The sequence below is a fragment of the Chrysochloris asiatica genome, unplaced genomic scaffold, assembly GCF_000296735.1.
Source record: "Chrysochloris asiatica unplaced genomic scaffold, ChrAsi1.0 scaffold00104, whole genome shotgun sequence".
NCBI classification, from domain to species: domain Eukaryota; kingdom Metazoa; phylum Chordata; class Mammalia; order Afrosoricida; family Chrysochloridae; genus Chrysochloris; species Chrysochloris asiatica.
This window is the reverse complement of record NW_006408622.1, coordinates 10,444,608-10,459,358: the sequence shown is the minus strand read 5'-3', so window position 1 is coordinate 10,459,358 and position 14,751 is coordinate 10,444,608.

Sequence of the window (14,751 nt, the reverse complement as noted above, 5' to 3'; positions counted from 1 at the left end):
GGTTCTCCTTCATATGGTCCAGCTTCTCAGATCATTTAGAACTACACTAATAGTTGATGACTTCAATACACCACTTTAACTATTAGATAATGCATCTAGAAAGAAGATCAACAAGGAAAAGGTAACCTCAGTTACACCGTAAAGCAACTAGACTTCCATTCCAGTGCACAGAGATTATTCTCAAGTAGATCACAAACACGTCTTGACACATTTCAAGAGATTGGCATCATATAAAATAGTATCTCTGACCACAAGAGAGAAGTTAAAAATCAATAACAGGGAGGTGGAGGGGGGTGGAACAGGACAATTCACAAACATATGGAAAGCAAACAATACACATTTACACTACCAATGGGTCAAGAAAGAATTCAAAAGAGAAACAACAAGTTTCTTAGTCAAATGAAAATGAGCACAACATACTAACATTTATAGGATGAAGCAAAGGTAGCACTCAAAGAGAAACTTACAGTAATAAATGTCTACATTAAAAAGGGAGAAAGATCTCAAATCAACAGACTAACTCTACAACTTGAGGAACTAGAGAGATAAGATGAACTAAGCCTAAATGTATCAGAAGAAAGGAAATAACAAAGATCAGAACAGAAATAAATGAAATTGAAAATGGAAAAAAGCAATAGAGAGAATCAACAAACCAGAAGTTGATTCTTTGAAAAAGTAATAAAATTGACAAGCCTTTAACTAGATTGACAACGAAAAAAAAAAAAGAGGAAAGATGCAGATAGCCAAAATAAGAAATGAAAGAATAAACATTACAAATGATCTGATAGAAATAAGGAGAATTATGACAGAATATTACAAACAACTCTACAGCAATAAACTAGGTAAGCTTGATGAAACTCACAAATTCTTAGAAGCACACACCCTACCCAAACTGACTCAAGAAGAAATAGAAAGTCTCAACAGATCCTTAACAAGTGAAGAGATTGAAAGTGATCAAAAACTTCACTTCCCTCCCCCCAAAAACGAGTCCTGAAACAGGTGATTCACTGAAGAATTCTACAAACATTTAGACCAATCCATTTAAACTCTTCCAAAAGATAGGGGGAAATACTTATTAATTCATTCTATGGAGCAAACATAACTCTGATAGCAAAACAACACAAAGATGACACTAGTAAAGAAACCAGCAGGTCAGTATCCCTTATGAATATGTTGTTGTTGTTAAGTGCCGCCGAGTCTGGTCTGACTATAGCAACCCTGTATAGGGTCTCTAAGGAGCGGCTGGTGTGTTTGAACTGCCAACCTTGTGATTCAAACCAACCTTGCGTTCCAGTGTATTATGCAAAAAAATCCTCAGCAAAAATACTAACAAACAGAACCAAACCGTGTATTAAGAGTCATACACAATGACCACAAGAGATATATTCCAGGAATGTAAGGATGATTCACATTATAAAATCAATCAACACAATACACCACATCAATAAAACAAAGGAAAACACCCACAGGCTCATCTCTGTAAATATAGGAGGACATTTGATACAATCTAACACCCTTGATGAAAACTCTCAAGAAGTCTGGAATAAAAGAGAAGTTCCTCAAAATGATTCACGACATATATAAAAACCCAACAATCAGCATTATACTCAGAGGAGAAAGTTGAGAGCTTTCCCCTTGAAACTAGGAATAAGATAACAATGTTTATTCTCACCACTTCTACTTAGAATTGTATTAGAAGTCCTAGCCAGACTGTAAGTCAATAAAAATAAATAAAAGATGCCCATATTGAAAAAAGAAGTAAAGTTATCTCTATTCACAAACGACATGCCCTATATAGAGAAAATATCAAGGAATCTGAAAGACAACTTTCAGAACTAATAAAGAAATTTAGCAAAGTTGCCAGGTACAACGTCAACAAACAGAAATCAGTTGGCTTTCTATACACCACCAATGATCATTCTGTCAGGCAAATTAGAAAAACAGCTCCCTAGAGATACATTTAACCAAGGATGTGAAAAACTTCTACCATAAAAATTATAAGATGCTGTTGAAAGAGATTAAAGAAGATTTAAATATATGGAAATATGTTCCATGTTCATGGATTGGTAGAATTAATACTTAAGCAGTCAAGACTAGAAAAGATGCTCAGTATCATTGCCCATAAAAGAAATGCAATTTAAAACCACAATGAGATACCATTTCACTCTTTCTAAGATTGGAATATGCAGATGACACAATCTTGTTTGCTAAAAGCAAAGAGGACTTGAAGCATTTACTGAAGAAAATTTTTAAAATACAGCCTTCAGTATGGATTACAACTCAGTGTAAAACAAACATCTTCACAACTGGATCAAAAAACAACATCATGATAAATGGAGACAATATTGAGTTGTTAAGGATTTCATTTTACTTGGACTCATGAAAACACCAGGTAAGAAACCAAATGATGTATTGCATTGGAAAAATCTGCTATGAAAAACCTCTTTAAAGTGTTCAAAAGCAAATGTGTCACTTTGAGGACTAAGATGCACTTGACCCAAGCTAAGTGACTTAGTTCTCTAGCGCTGCTATAACAGAAAAACCACCGCAGATGGCTTCAAGGAATAAAGAAAACTGAAGTTCCTTCAGTTTGAGAGATTAAAAGTCTAAATTCATAGCAATGGTTCTGGAACCAGCCCTTGTCTCTTTTCAGCATCTGCAAAGCCCAGAATTCCTTGAAGATCATTATGTGTCTTGGCATCAGTCTTTTTACTTGGATCAAGGAGCTCTGGTAACGTACTGGTTATGAATCGGGCTGCTAATCTCAAGATCAGCAGCTCAAAACTACCAGCTGTGCCGTGGGAGAAAGATGAGGCTTTCTGCTCCTGTAAAGATCTACAGCCTTGGAAACCCTGTACAGGGTCACTATGAGTCAGAGTCGACTCTGCAGCACATAACAACAACAACAAGGAGCTTTGCAGTGCAGGGATCCCAGGTACAAAGTATGCACTTCACTCCTGACTCTTGTTTCTTGGTGGTAATAGGTTCCTCTGTGCTCTGCTTGTTCATTTAATCTCTATTATATATGGAAAGAGATAGTCTCAAGATTCAACTCAATCCTCTAGGTTATATCTGGCTTCATTAACATCATAGAAGTGAGGATTTGTAATACATAGGATTATTGCATCAGATCAGAACTGATCACATCAGATCACATCATGGGTGTGATTCCATCGATCTCATCATGCAAGTGATTGTTGTTCTTGTTAGGTGCCACTGAGTCAGTTCTGCTTCATAGCAACCCTGGATAGGGTTTCTAAGGGGTGCCTGGTGAGTCTGTAACACAGACTTTATGGTTAGCAGTCTAGTGCTTATCCTAAAGCACCATACCAGGACTTCACGGAGGTGACTGTTCTTGTAGTTGTAAATTATGGCCTAGCTAAGTTTACACAAAACCTTAACTATCACGTCAGTCACCTCATATGCACATGAAAGCTGGACAAGGAGTAAGGGAGACCAAAAAAGAACTGATGCATTTGAATTATGGTTTTGGTGAAGAATGTTGAAATTACCATGGACTGCCAGAACAACAAACAAATCTATCTTGGAAGAAATATAGACAGAATGCTCCTTAAAAGCAAGAATGGGGAGAAGCATCATACTTAATAAAATAGGGGGTCAGCAAAAAAGAGGAAGACCCTCAATGAAATGGATTGACACACTAGCTGCAATAATGGGCTCAAACACAACAATTGTGAGGATGGTGCAGGACAGGGCAGGGTTTTATACCTTGTATACTGGGTCAATATGAATCACAACCAACTTGACAACACCTAACAACAACAACAGCTTGGGTAAGAGAGAGAAAAAAAAACATTGGTGAGGATGTGGGAAAATCAGAACACTTCTCCATTGATGGTGGAAATGTAAAATAGTACAGTTATTGGGGGGAGGAGGGGGGAAATGTGTGCTTGTTCCTCAAAACCTAAAAATAAAATGACAATATCGGAGCGATGGCAAGATGGTAGACTAGGCAGAAAAGCTATACAGACCCTCTACAACCAAGATACAGAAAACCCATGACACAGATGCAGATGATAGTCCTGGAACCTTGAGCTTCAGGTGAAGGGAAAGAGAAGTGGATTGAATGCTAACTAGGAGAGAAAGCTAACAGATGTGGCAAAAAAAGAACAAACTTGTGACTACCAGCTGACCAGACACAGCATGGCCATCTTAAATGTTTGTGAGAGGCTCAGAGACAAGACAACATACTGACATTGCAGAAACATACCAGTGGCTTGTGGAGACAAAGGTGCAATTTTTCTTGGTTCCCATATTCCCCTGGTGATCAGGGGCATGGCCAGCCCCAACCTGGGTACACCCCTGGTGAAGCTCCTGTTCTCCTGGTGGTCAGAGACTCATGGAAGTGAGTGCTGCAGTTGTGAAGCCCATCAGAATGAGTAGGGAATTATCTACACTAACCCTGGGTACCTGGATTTGGGCGGGCCCTGCTCCAAGCCTACAGAGCTGGTCCTGGCCAGCCCTGGACTAGCCCTAACTAGGAGGGGCAGCTGAACAGACACGTAGGGGCAGTAGGTGGGGAAATAAAGGAAAATGGTGATCTGTGTTGGTCAACCAGATGCAACACGGCTATCTTGAACTTTCACAGGCAGCTTTGAAGGCAAGAGAACAGTAGGTAGTACAGAGGCATACCGCTTGTAGGTGGAGAGAAAGGTGTGAAATTTTGTGTTGTACTCCACATTATCTTGGTGACCAGAGGTGTGGCAGGCCCCCACCCATGAACACTCCCAGCAAAGCTCCTGCCCTCCGAGTGGTCGGAGCTACATTAAAGGGAGTGGGGAACTAGAAGCACCAACCCTGGCATCTGGATTCAGGTGTGGTCTGCCCCAGACCTGCAGAGCTGGTTCTAAACATCCCGGGACTAGCAGGACCTGTCACCCTCCGCTGTCCTCTGGGATGGAAATACCCTGATCCCCCAGCTGCTTTGGGGTCTGCACAACTACTCCCAGATTGGTTGTCCAAAACAGACAACACTTAGCCCTACAGGAGTTTCCTACAGGAAGTCCATCTAGGGTTGAGAGTATTCCCTGTTGAGAGGGATAAACTGTTGTTACATGGAGGGGATTGCAAACAATGAGATGAAACAAAGCGTATGATTTGCTGAATGTAAAACTGATAATCTTGTCTGTAAACCTTAACTCAATTCACAGAAAGAGTTTAAAAATACGATGGGGAAAAGAAAACTACTATACAATTCTCAACTCCATTCCTACATATATACCCAAAGGACTTGAGTGCAGACTCAAAAAGAGGCTTGTACACCAATGTTTATTGCAGCATTATTTACATTCATTGCAGCCAAAAGGTGGGAACAACATAAATGCCCATCAACAGATGAAAGGCGAAACAAAAAGAGGTACATACATACAGTGAAATACTACTCATCCAGTTGGAAAATAATGTGTTAATACTTGCTATATTAAATATGGATAGAACTTGAAGATATTACACTGAGTGAAATAAGTCAATCACGTAACAAGTAACTCCTGAGACTACTTATGTATAGTCAATCACTTATAGGATTTGGTTCCTTGTTTTGAAGTGTTAGGGTCATGATTAAGTGGGCCATCAGTTACTTAGTCCAAGAGCAGGCTTAGTAATCCTGCTCCACTACCCAATTCACTGATACACTGAATAATGTCTAGGGTCTTAAAAGTTTGAAAGCGGCCATCCAAGATACAATGATTAGTCTCTGTTCATCTGGAGCAACAGAGGAAGAATACTAACCCATGATGGGAGGGTATGCAATGGGGGGCTAATTGTGTAGTTTCTTTTGCCATGAGACCAGAACTGGATGTTGCCCTGCTATCATTACTGAACATTTCAACCAAAGATTCCTCCAAAAATCATGTTCAAAATGGGGGAAATGAAGAACAGAATTTGAAATTCTCATGGGAAAATGAAGAACAGAATGTAAAATTCTCATGGGTTCCAGACCTTCTGGAGCCATGGAAGGTAGATAATTCCCTGATACTAGTGCTCTGAGATAATCATTAAACCTTAAATCAAAAATATCCCCAGAAATCATCTTAAAACTGAACAATAGATTAGCTTATATAGTTTTTTTAAAAAGTTTGCTTTTTTTTTTTTTTTTTAAGAACTATCTATTGTTAAGTGCCAGCAATTTGGTGCCAACTCATAGCAACCTGCATAGGGTTTCTGAGGAGTTGTGTGTGGGTTTGGGCCACGAAACTTGCAGTTAGTAGCACTCCAGTGCTTATCGTATCGTATCACAATATCTGTATGGAATCAAACTGACAACAGCAACTTGAAACACCAGACAGGAGTTTTAGGGGGCAATGGGTTATGTAAATGAGGAGAAACAACTCAGAAAAGGAGGATGGGAATAGTTGCAAAGAGTGTAATCAATGCTACTGAGCGATATAGGTAGAAACTATTGCATTGGCATATGTTTTGTTGTGCATCTTCTCAACAACAACAGCCAAGTAAGTAATTTGAGGGGTGATGTCAATGCTATGCAAATTGATCTATAGACTAATGCAATCCCAACCAAATTTCCAAGAACTTTCTTTATAGAAATGGAAAAACTCAACCCTCCACTTCATATGAAACAGCAAGAGATGCTGAATAGCTAAAGCAATGTTGAAAGAGAAGAGCTAAGTACAAAGACTCACACTTTGTGATTTTCAAACATGTTACATAGCTACAGTAATCAAAGCAGTTTGGAACTAGTATAGCAATAGACACATAGACCAGGCAATGGAATAGAATCCAGAGTAAACTCATACATCCTGCTTCATTTTGACAAAGGGTGCTAAGTCCATTCAATAGGAAAAATAAAGTCTCTTTAATAAATGTTGTTGTTAGATGTCACTGAGCCAAATCTGACATATAGCAATCCTGTATGGGTTTCTGAGACTTTTTTAAATCTGTGGGAGCAGAAAGCCTCATCTTTCTCCCATGGAGCAGCTGGTAGGTTCCAATCACCAACATTGTGGTTTATATTCCAGTGTTTATCTAAAGGAGCTCTGGCAGCGTAGTGGTTACGAATCGGGCTGCGAACCTTAAGGTCAGCGGTTCGAAAACTACCAGCCGCTCTGCGGGAGAAAGATAAGGCTTTCTACTCCCGTAAGGATTTACACCCTCGGAAACCCTGTACAGGGTCGCTATGGGTCGGACCCGACTCGACGGCACTTAACAACAACAACAACAACAATCTTATGGAGCTAACACACTCCCCATGCATACTGAATAATTATGGTAAAAGAATACAACCCGGGTACACATCTATCCTGATCCTAAACCACAAAGTACTCCCTTGTTCTTGGTCTGCGTACAGGTTCCCCATGAGCACAAAACTGCTCTGGAATTCCCATTCATGGAAATGCTATCCATAATCTGATATGGTTCACATAACTAAATGCCTTTGCATAGTCAATCAAACACAGGTAAATCTCTGGTATCCTCTACTGATGTCTGCAGGATATCTCTTGTTCCATGTCCTCTTCTGAGTTTGGCTTGAAATTCTGGTGGTTCCTGTTGATCTACTGCTACTGCCATTTTTAATTATGTTCAGTAAAACTTACTTGTGTGTGATATTAGGATTGTTGTTGCTGGTGTTAGGTGCCATGGAATCAGTTCCAACTCATAGTGACCCTATGCACAACAGAACAAACCATGGCCCAGTCTTGGTCATCCTCAATATTGTTGCATTGAGCCCATTGTGACTGTCATTCCATCTCTTTGGAGGTCTTCCTCTTTTTCACTGATCCTCTACTTTACCAAGCATGATGTCACTCTCCAGGGACTGATGCCTCCTGATAATAACTCCAAAGTATGAGAATCAAAGTCTTATCATCCTGGCATCTAAGGAGAATTTTGGCTGTACTTCTTCCAATGCAGGTTTATTTGTTCTTCTGGCAGTCCATGGTACTTTTAATATTCTTCTCTAACACCATAACTCACATACATCAATTCTTCTACTGTCTTCTTTATTCATTGTCCAACTTTCACATACATATGAGGTAATTAAACATATTAATTGCCTCATATTATGGCTTGGGTCAGGATCACCTTTGTCTACTAATGAGTTAGCACATCCAGAACTACATCTGTTTATTGAAACATTTCAGTTGGCATTCCATCAGTGCCTTGGAGCCTAGTTTTTTGCCAACACCTTTAGTGTAGCTTCGACTTCTCCCTTCAATATCATCAGTTCAACAACGGATTAGCTAATATAACAACAAAAACACACACAGCAAGAGACAAAATAAATAAATGAGACCTGATAACAACTTTAAATTTTTGTTCATCAAAAGGCCTTACCTAAAAAGTGAAAAGACAAGCTGCTATCTGGGCGAATATCTTCTGAAATCATATATCTGATAATAACCAAATGAGCTTTGACAAATTAACAACAAAAAGACAAATAGCCCAATCATAAAATGGGCAAAGGATTTCTTTAGATCTTTCATCAAAAAACACTGTGCCATCAGTCTGCTGTTGTTATTAAGTACCGTGGAGTCAGTTCCGATTCATAGTGACCCTGCACAGGGTTTCCGAGGCTGTAAATCTTTACAGGAGCAGAACACCTCATCTTTCTCCCGCTGAACCACTGGTAATTTCAAACTGCTGACCTTGAGGTTAGCAGCCCGATTCGTAACCACTACGCTACCAGTCTGGTAGACTCTAACTCATAGTAACCCTATATAGTATGAATAGAACTGCTTCCAGGGGGTTCTGAGGCTGTAAATTTTTATAGGTGCTGAAAGTCTCATCTTCCTTCCATGAAGTTGGTGGGCTTGAGCCTTCTTGTTAGCAGCATAATGCTTAACCCACTATGCCACCAGGGCTCCTGTGTTAATGAAGAGGACACAAATGGCCAATAAACACATGAAAAGATGTTAAATTTTATTAGTCAGCAGAGAAAATCATGTAAAAACTATAATGAGATAATGTTCTATGATCACTAGGGAGTCCTGGTATAGAGCTATAGGATAAAGTACTGGACCACAAGGTCAGTTTTTACGGCAAAGTCGGTGGTTCAAATGCACCAACTGCTTCTCAGAAACCCTATACAGGGTTATTATGAGTCCTAACCAACTTGACAGCACTTAACAACAACAACAAGATGGCAAAGATTAAAAATAGAATGAAAATAGTAAATGTTGGCAAGAATATGGGAAATTGGAGCCCTTATCTATTGATGGCTGCCACTCATCTGTCAATTTGTCACACTCTGGTGACTAGAGTGTTGCTATGAAGCCATGTCACTGGTATTAAAAAACACCAGCCGGAGTGCCCATGGTGAGCAGGTTTCAGCAGAGTTTCCAAATTAAAAGAGACAAAAAAGACAGACTTTGCAATCTAGTTGAAAGAAAAGAAAGAAAGGAAGAAAGGAAGGAAGGAAGGAAGGAAGGAAGGAAGGAAGGAAGGAAGGAAAGAAAGACCAGTAAAAATCTTACAAATAGTAATGGAACACTGTCTGATACAGTGTGGGAAGATGAGTCCCTCAGGGTGTAAAACACTCAAAATGCAATTTGAGAAGAGCTGCCTCCTTAAAGTAGAGGCGACCTTAATGACATGGATGAAGTAAAGCCTTTGGGACCTTCAATTGCTGATGCAGCATGACTTAAACTGAGAAGAAACAAAGGCAAACATCCATTGATCATCAGAGCATGGAATGGATGAAGTATGAATTCAGGAAAATTAGAAGCTGTCAAAATTGAAATGGAACACATAAAGGCCTATATCCTAGGCATTGGTGAGTTCCAATGGACTGATGTTGGCCTTTTTCGAATTGGACAATCAATCATATGTTCTACTATATTGGGGATGACAAATTGATGAGGAATGGCATCACATTCATCATCAAAAAGAGCAGCCAAGATCTATCCTGAAGTACAACACTGTCAGAGATAATATAATATCCATAAATATCCATACACCTACGAGGAAGATCAGTTAATATAACTATAAAAAATTTGCATACCACTATTGGCAAACATGAAGAAATTGAAGATTTTTAACAAATTCTGCAATCTGAAATTGATCAAACATGGAATCAAGGTGCATGGATAAATGCAGAAGTTGAAAAAAAGAAGAATTGTTGTTGTTGTTGTTGTTGTTGTTGTTAAGTGTCGAGTCAGTTCTGACTCATAGGATTTCCAAGGAATGACTCACAGTTCATATCGACCTTGGGGTCTAGTGATTATCCTACAGCACCAGACAGTTAGAAAACATGGTCTTGGTGATAGAAACAACACCAGAAGTCACATGATAGAATTTTGTAAGACCAACAATGTAGTCATTGCAAATATCTTTTTCAGGAACATAAATAGCAACTGTACACATGGACCTCAAAATCAAATGGACTACATCGGTGAAAATAGATGATGGAGAAGTTCAATATTATCAGTCAGAACAAGGCCAAGGACCAACTGCAGAATAGACTATCAATGCTCCATAGGCAAGTTCAAGTTGAAGATGAAGAAAATTAAAACAAGTCAAGCCAAAATACTATCTTGAATAAAACCCGCCTGAATTTAGACACCACCTCAACAAACAATTTGTCACAATGAGCACTCATGACTGAAGACCAATTGAGTTGTGGGATCACATCAAGTACATCATTCAACAAGAAATGTGGTCATTTAAAAGACAGGAAAGAGACAGTCATTCTAATACAACAAGGAGGTATTGCGGGTTTAGAACCAGGATAGATGTGTGTCTGGGTTGTATCTTTTCACTGTACATAGTCAGTCTGTATGCTGAGTAAATAATCTGAGAAATGAGGCTATATAAAGAAGTACATGGCATCAGGATTGGAGGAAGACTCATTAACAACCTGCAGTATGCAGATAACACAATGTTGCTTGCTGAAAGAAGAGGACTTCAAACACTTACTGATGAATACTAAAGACTACAGCCTTCAGTATGGATTGCACCTCAGCATAAAGAAAACAAATATCCTCACAACTGGACCACAAATAATCAACATCATGGTACAAGGAGAAAAGATTGAAATTGCTAAGAATTTAAGTTTCTTTGATATTACAATCAGCATCTTTGGAAGCAACAGTCAATAAGTCAAGTGACATAATGCATTGTACAAATCTGCTGTCACGGACCTCTTTAAAGTGTTACTTTAAGGACTAAGGTGTGCCTGACACAAGACATGGTATTTTTAATCACATCATATGCATTCAAAATCTAGACAATGAATAAGAAAGACTAATGAACAACTAATTGATGCTTTTGAATTATAGTGTTGGTGAAGATTATTTACTAGGCCATGGACTACCAGGATGCTCCTTAGAAGGGAGGATGGAAAGAATTTATCTCACATGTTTTGGGCAGGTTATCAGGAAAGACCAGTCTGTGGAGGAGGATATTATACTTGGTAACGTTGAGGATCAGTAACCAAGAGAAGACTTACAATAACATTGACAATAGTGGCTGCAATGATGGGCTCAAACACAGCAACAATTGTGAGGATAGCACAGGACCAGACAATGTTTTATTCTGTTTTATTCATAGATTGCTATGAATTGGAGATGACCAGACAGACAGCACCTAACAACAACAACTGTATTTCTGGTGGGAATGCAAAAATGGTGCAGCCATTGTGAAAAGCAATAGTAGAACCAATTTTTTTATATCTAGTTATCTACCCAAAAGTAATTCTACCCAGAAATTCTACACCTAGTTACCTTCCCCAAAGAACTAAAAGCAGAAACTCAAACAGATGTGTGTATGCCTGTGTTCATTGCAGTTTTCACAATAACCAAACTATGGAAACAACCTAAATGCCCATTAGTGGATGAGTGGATAAACAAAACGTGGTACAGACATACAATGGAATGCTACTTAGCCAGTAAAAGAAATGGAGTCTTGATAGTGGTGGTGGTGGTTATATGCTATGGAGTTGGTTCCGACTCATAGCGACCCTGGATAGGGTTTCTGAGGCTATAAATCTTTACCGGAGCAGAAAGCCTCTTCTTTCTTCCACAGAACAGCTGGTAGTTTCAAACTTCTGACGTTGAAGTTAGCAGTCCAACTCACAACCACTATGCTACCAGAGCTCCTTGGTACATGTTACAATAAGGATGGAGCATAAAAATATTATAGTGAGTGAAATAAGTCAGTCATAAAAGGACAAATATTGTATGATCTCACTTACATAAAGAGACAAGAAGAGGCAAATGTATAGATACCAGAGTTTATTCGTGATTACCAGGAGCAGGGAAGGGGAGAGGGTGGCAGGTATGGAAGGGTCAATGCTCCATAGAGTACTAAGTTTCAGTTTACAGTGACGGAAAAACTGTGTTGATTTAGCTTAAGGCTACACGGCTGATTAATATAATTGCTGTCAATAAGTTATACACCTGAAAAAAAAGTTGAGTTGGCAAAAATAGTGTGACCGATATATTTGCACCAATGAAAAACAAAAACAAAAATAGTTGTTAAGTTTTCTTTTATGCAACCAAATACCTCTTGGGATTTTGTTCCTTCGGTTGGAGGTTAGAGTCATGGTTTCATGGAACATTCTAGTTAATTGGTCTACTATCTTGCCTAGTGTGTCTGTTCTACCTTCTAGTTCATTGCGTAGTGCCTGGGGTGTTAAAAGGTTACTAGCAGCCATCCAAGGTACAACAATTGGTCTCTATGTGCCTGGTGCAACAGAGGAAGAAAGAGTTAACCAAGAGAGCAGGGAATGGAATGTGTGGCTAATTGCCTCCACCAACAACCACCCTCTTTTCCATGAGAACAGCAGTACAAGATGGTGCCAGGCTACCATAAATGAGCATTTTAATTAAAGGTTCTATAGAAGAAGGGGGGAAATGTATAACAGAATTTCAAATTCTCATGGGATCCAGATTTTCTGGATTGAAATATTAGACAGGAAACCTAGAAAGCAGTGAGTTTGTATTAAGGGTTGTTGTTGTTGTTAAATGCTGTGGAGTTGGTTTTGACTCATAGCTACCCTGTATAAGGTTTCCAAGGAACACTTGGTGGATTTGAACTGCTGACCTCGTGGTTCACAGTCCAGTGCCACACCAGGAGTCCTATAGTAATTGAGGAGAAACAGATTGGACAAAGAGGGTGAGAATGGTTGCATAATTCAACATATGGAATCAATGTCACTGACTAGTACCTGTGGAAGTTGTTGAATTGGTGTATATTCTGTTGTGTGTATTCTCAACAACAAAAGAGTTCAATTGATTGATAAATAATTAGGTGGACAGATGTAATAATGAAGCAAGTACAATAAAATGATAATAAACTCTAAGTGGTGGATATACAGACATTCACTGTAAGATTCGTATTTGGAGGATGTTTGAAATTTTTTTGAAATCGAATATTGCAAATGGAAAGAAGGAATCTACATGAGAAGATGATAATATTTGACAAATAAGAGAAAATGTAGGAAATAGCAGATTCAAGAACATCACCTTTATTTTGTAAATGTAGGTCTCTCTCTTCCCCAGTGATTTATTGTTTTTATTTATTTTCATATTCTATTTATACACCAGTTCTTCCCAGGGAAACTATAAATTCCCCAAAGGCAAGAACACCATGTCTCTTATTTTTGGTTTCACAAATTGATGGAACTTTGGAGCTGAAAGCAATGTTTGCGACACTCCATTGCAGTCACACCCCTTCTTACTGTTGTTGTGTGCCATCATGTCAGTTCTGACTTATAGCGACCCTGTATAGGGTTTCCAAGAGTGAGTGGTGGGTTTGGACTGCCGACCTTGCAGTTACCAATCCAGTGCTTATCCTACAGGACCACACCAGGGCTCTCCCTACTTAATAGATGGAAAAAAAAAAAAAAGGTGACCTTTGAGGAGACGCAACAGGCATTTGTTCCTGATTGGAATGCAGGCCTTCAATTGCTCAGGCCTGTGCTTGGAGACTGTTTTAGAGACTTTATAGGCAAAGGGGAAGGAACTCTGGTATCATAGTGGTTACAAGTCAGGCTGCTAGTCTCAAGGTCAGCAGTTCAAAACTACCAGCTATTCCACAGGAGAAAGATGAAGCTTTCTGCTCCCGTAAAGATTAACAGCCTCGGAAACCCAGTACAGGGTTGCTATGAGTCGGAACCGACTACCTATAGGCAAGGGTGTACACTTAAGTTCTAGTGGCGGCCAGGGAACGAGATGCAGGCCTTCAGCTTTCTGATAATGACCACAGTGGACAAATACCCTTGCTTCTCTGATCCTTGGTGAACTCGTCCATATGAATGGGGATAAGAGAACTTCAGTCATTGGATTGTTGGACACTTTAAGGGTGAGAAAATATGAATACCAGACCTGGAGTCTAGTAAGCGCTCAGTACATAGTAGTTGCTATCATGGTCCCTCTGGGCTTTGAGCATTCCCTGATCGAAACACTGGGCAGTGTCTCCATTCATGTTCCCTTCCACCTGAACCATTCATCCTCCCCTCTCCTCCCCAGAGTTGTATATCTTTCTTCTGTCCTCATTCACGGGTTCCCACTCCCTATTGAAGCCAAACAGAAACTGACATCCATAGTTTCAAGCTAGCTTTTTCTCTCCCTCCACTTATTGACTACGTGATTTGGTCATGTTTCTTAACCTGTATGAGTCTCTGTGTACTATTAAATGGGGCAATAACAGTCCCTCTTACCTAACTGGGAGGTAGGGAGGATTCAATGATGTCATTCATGTCATGTCCACAACACGGAGCCAGGCATGTCTTAACTGCACAATATATGTTGTTGTTGTTGTTAAGTGCCATCGTGTCGG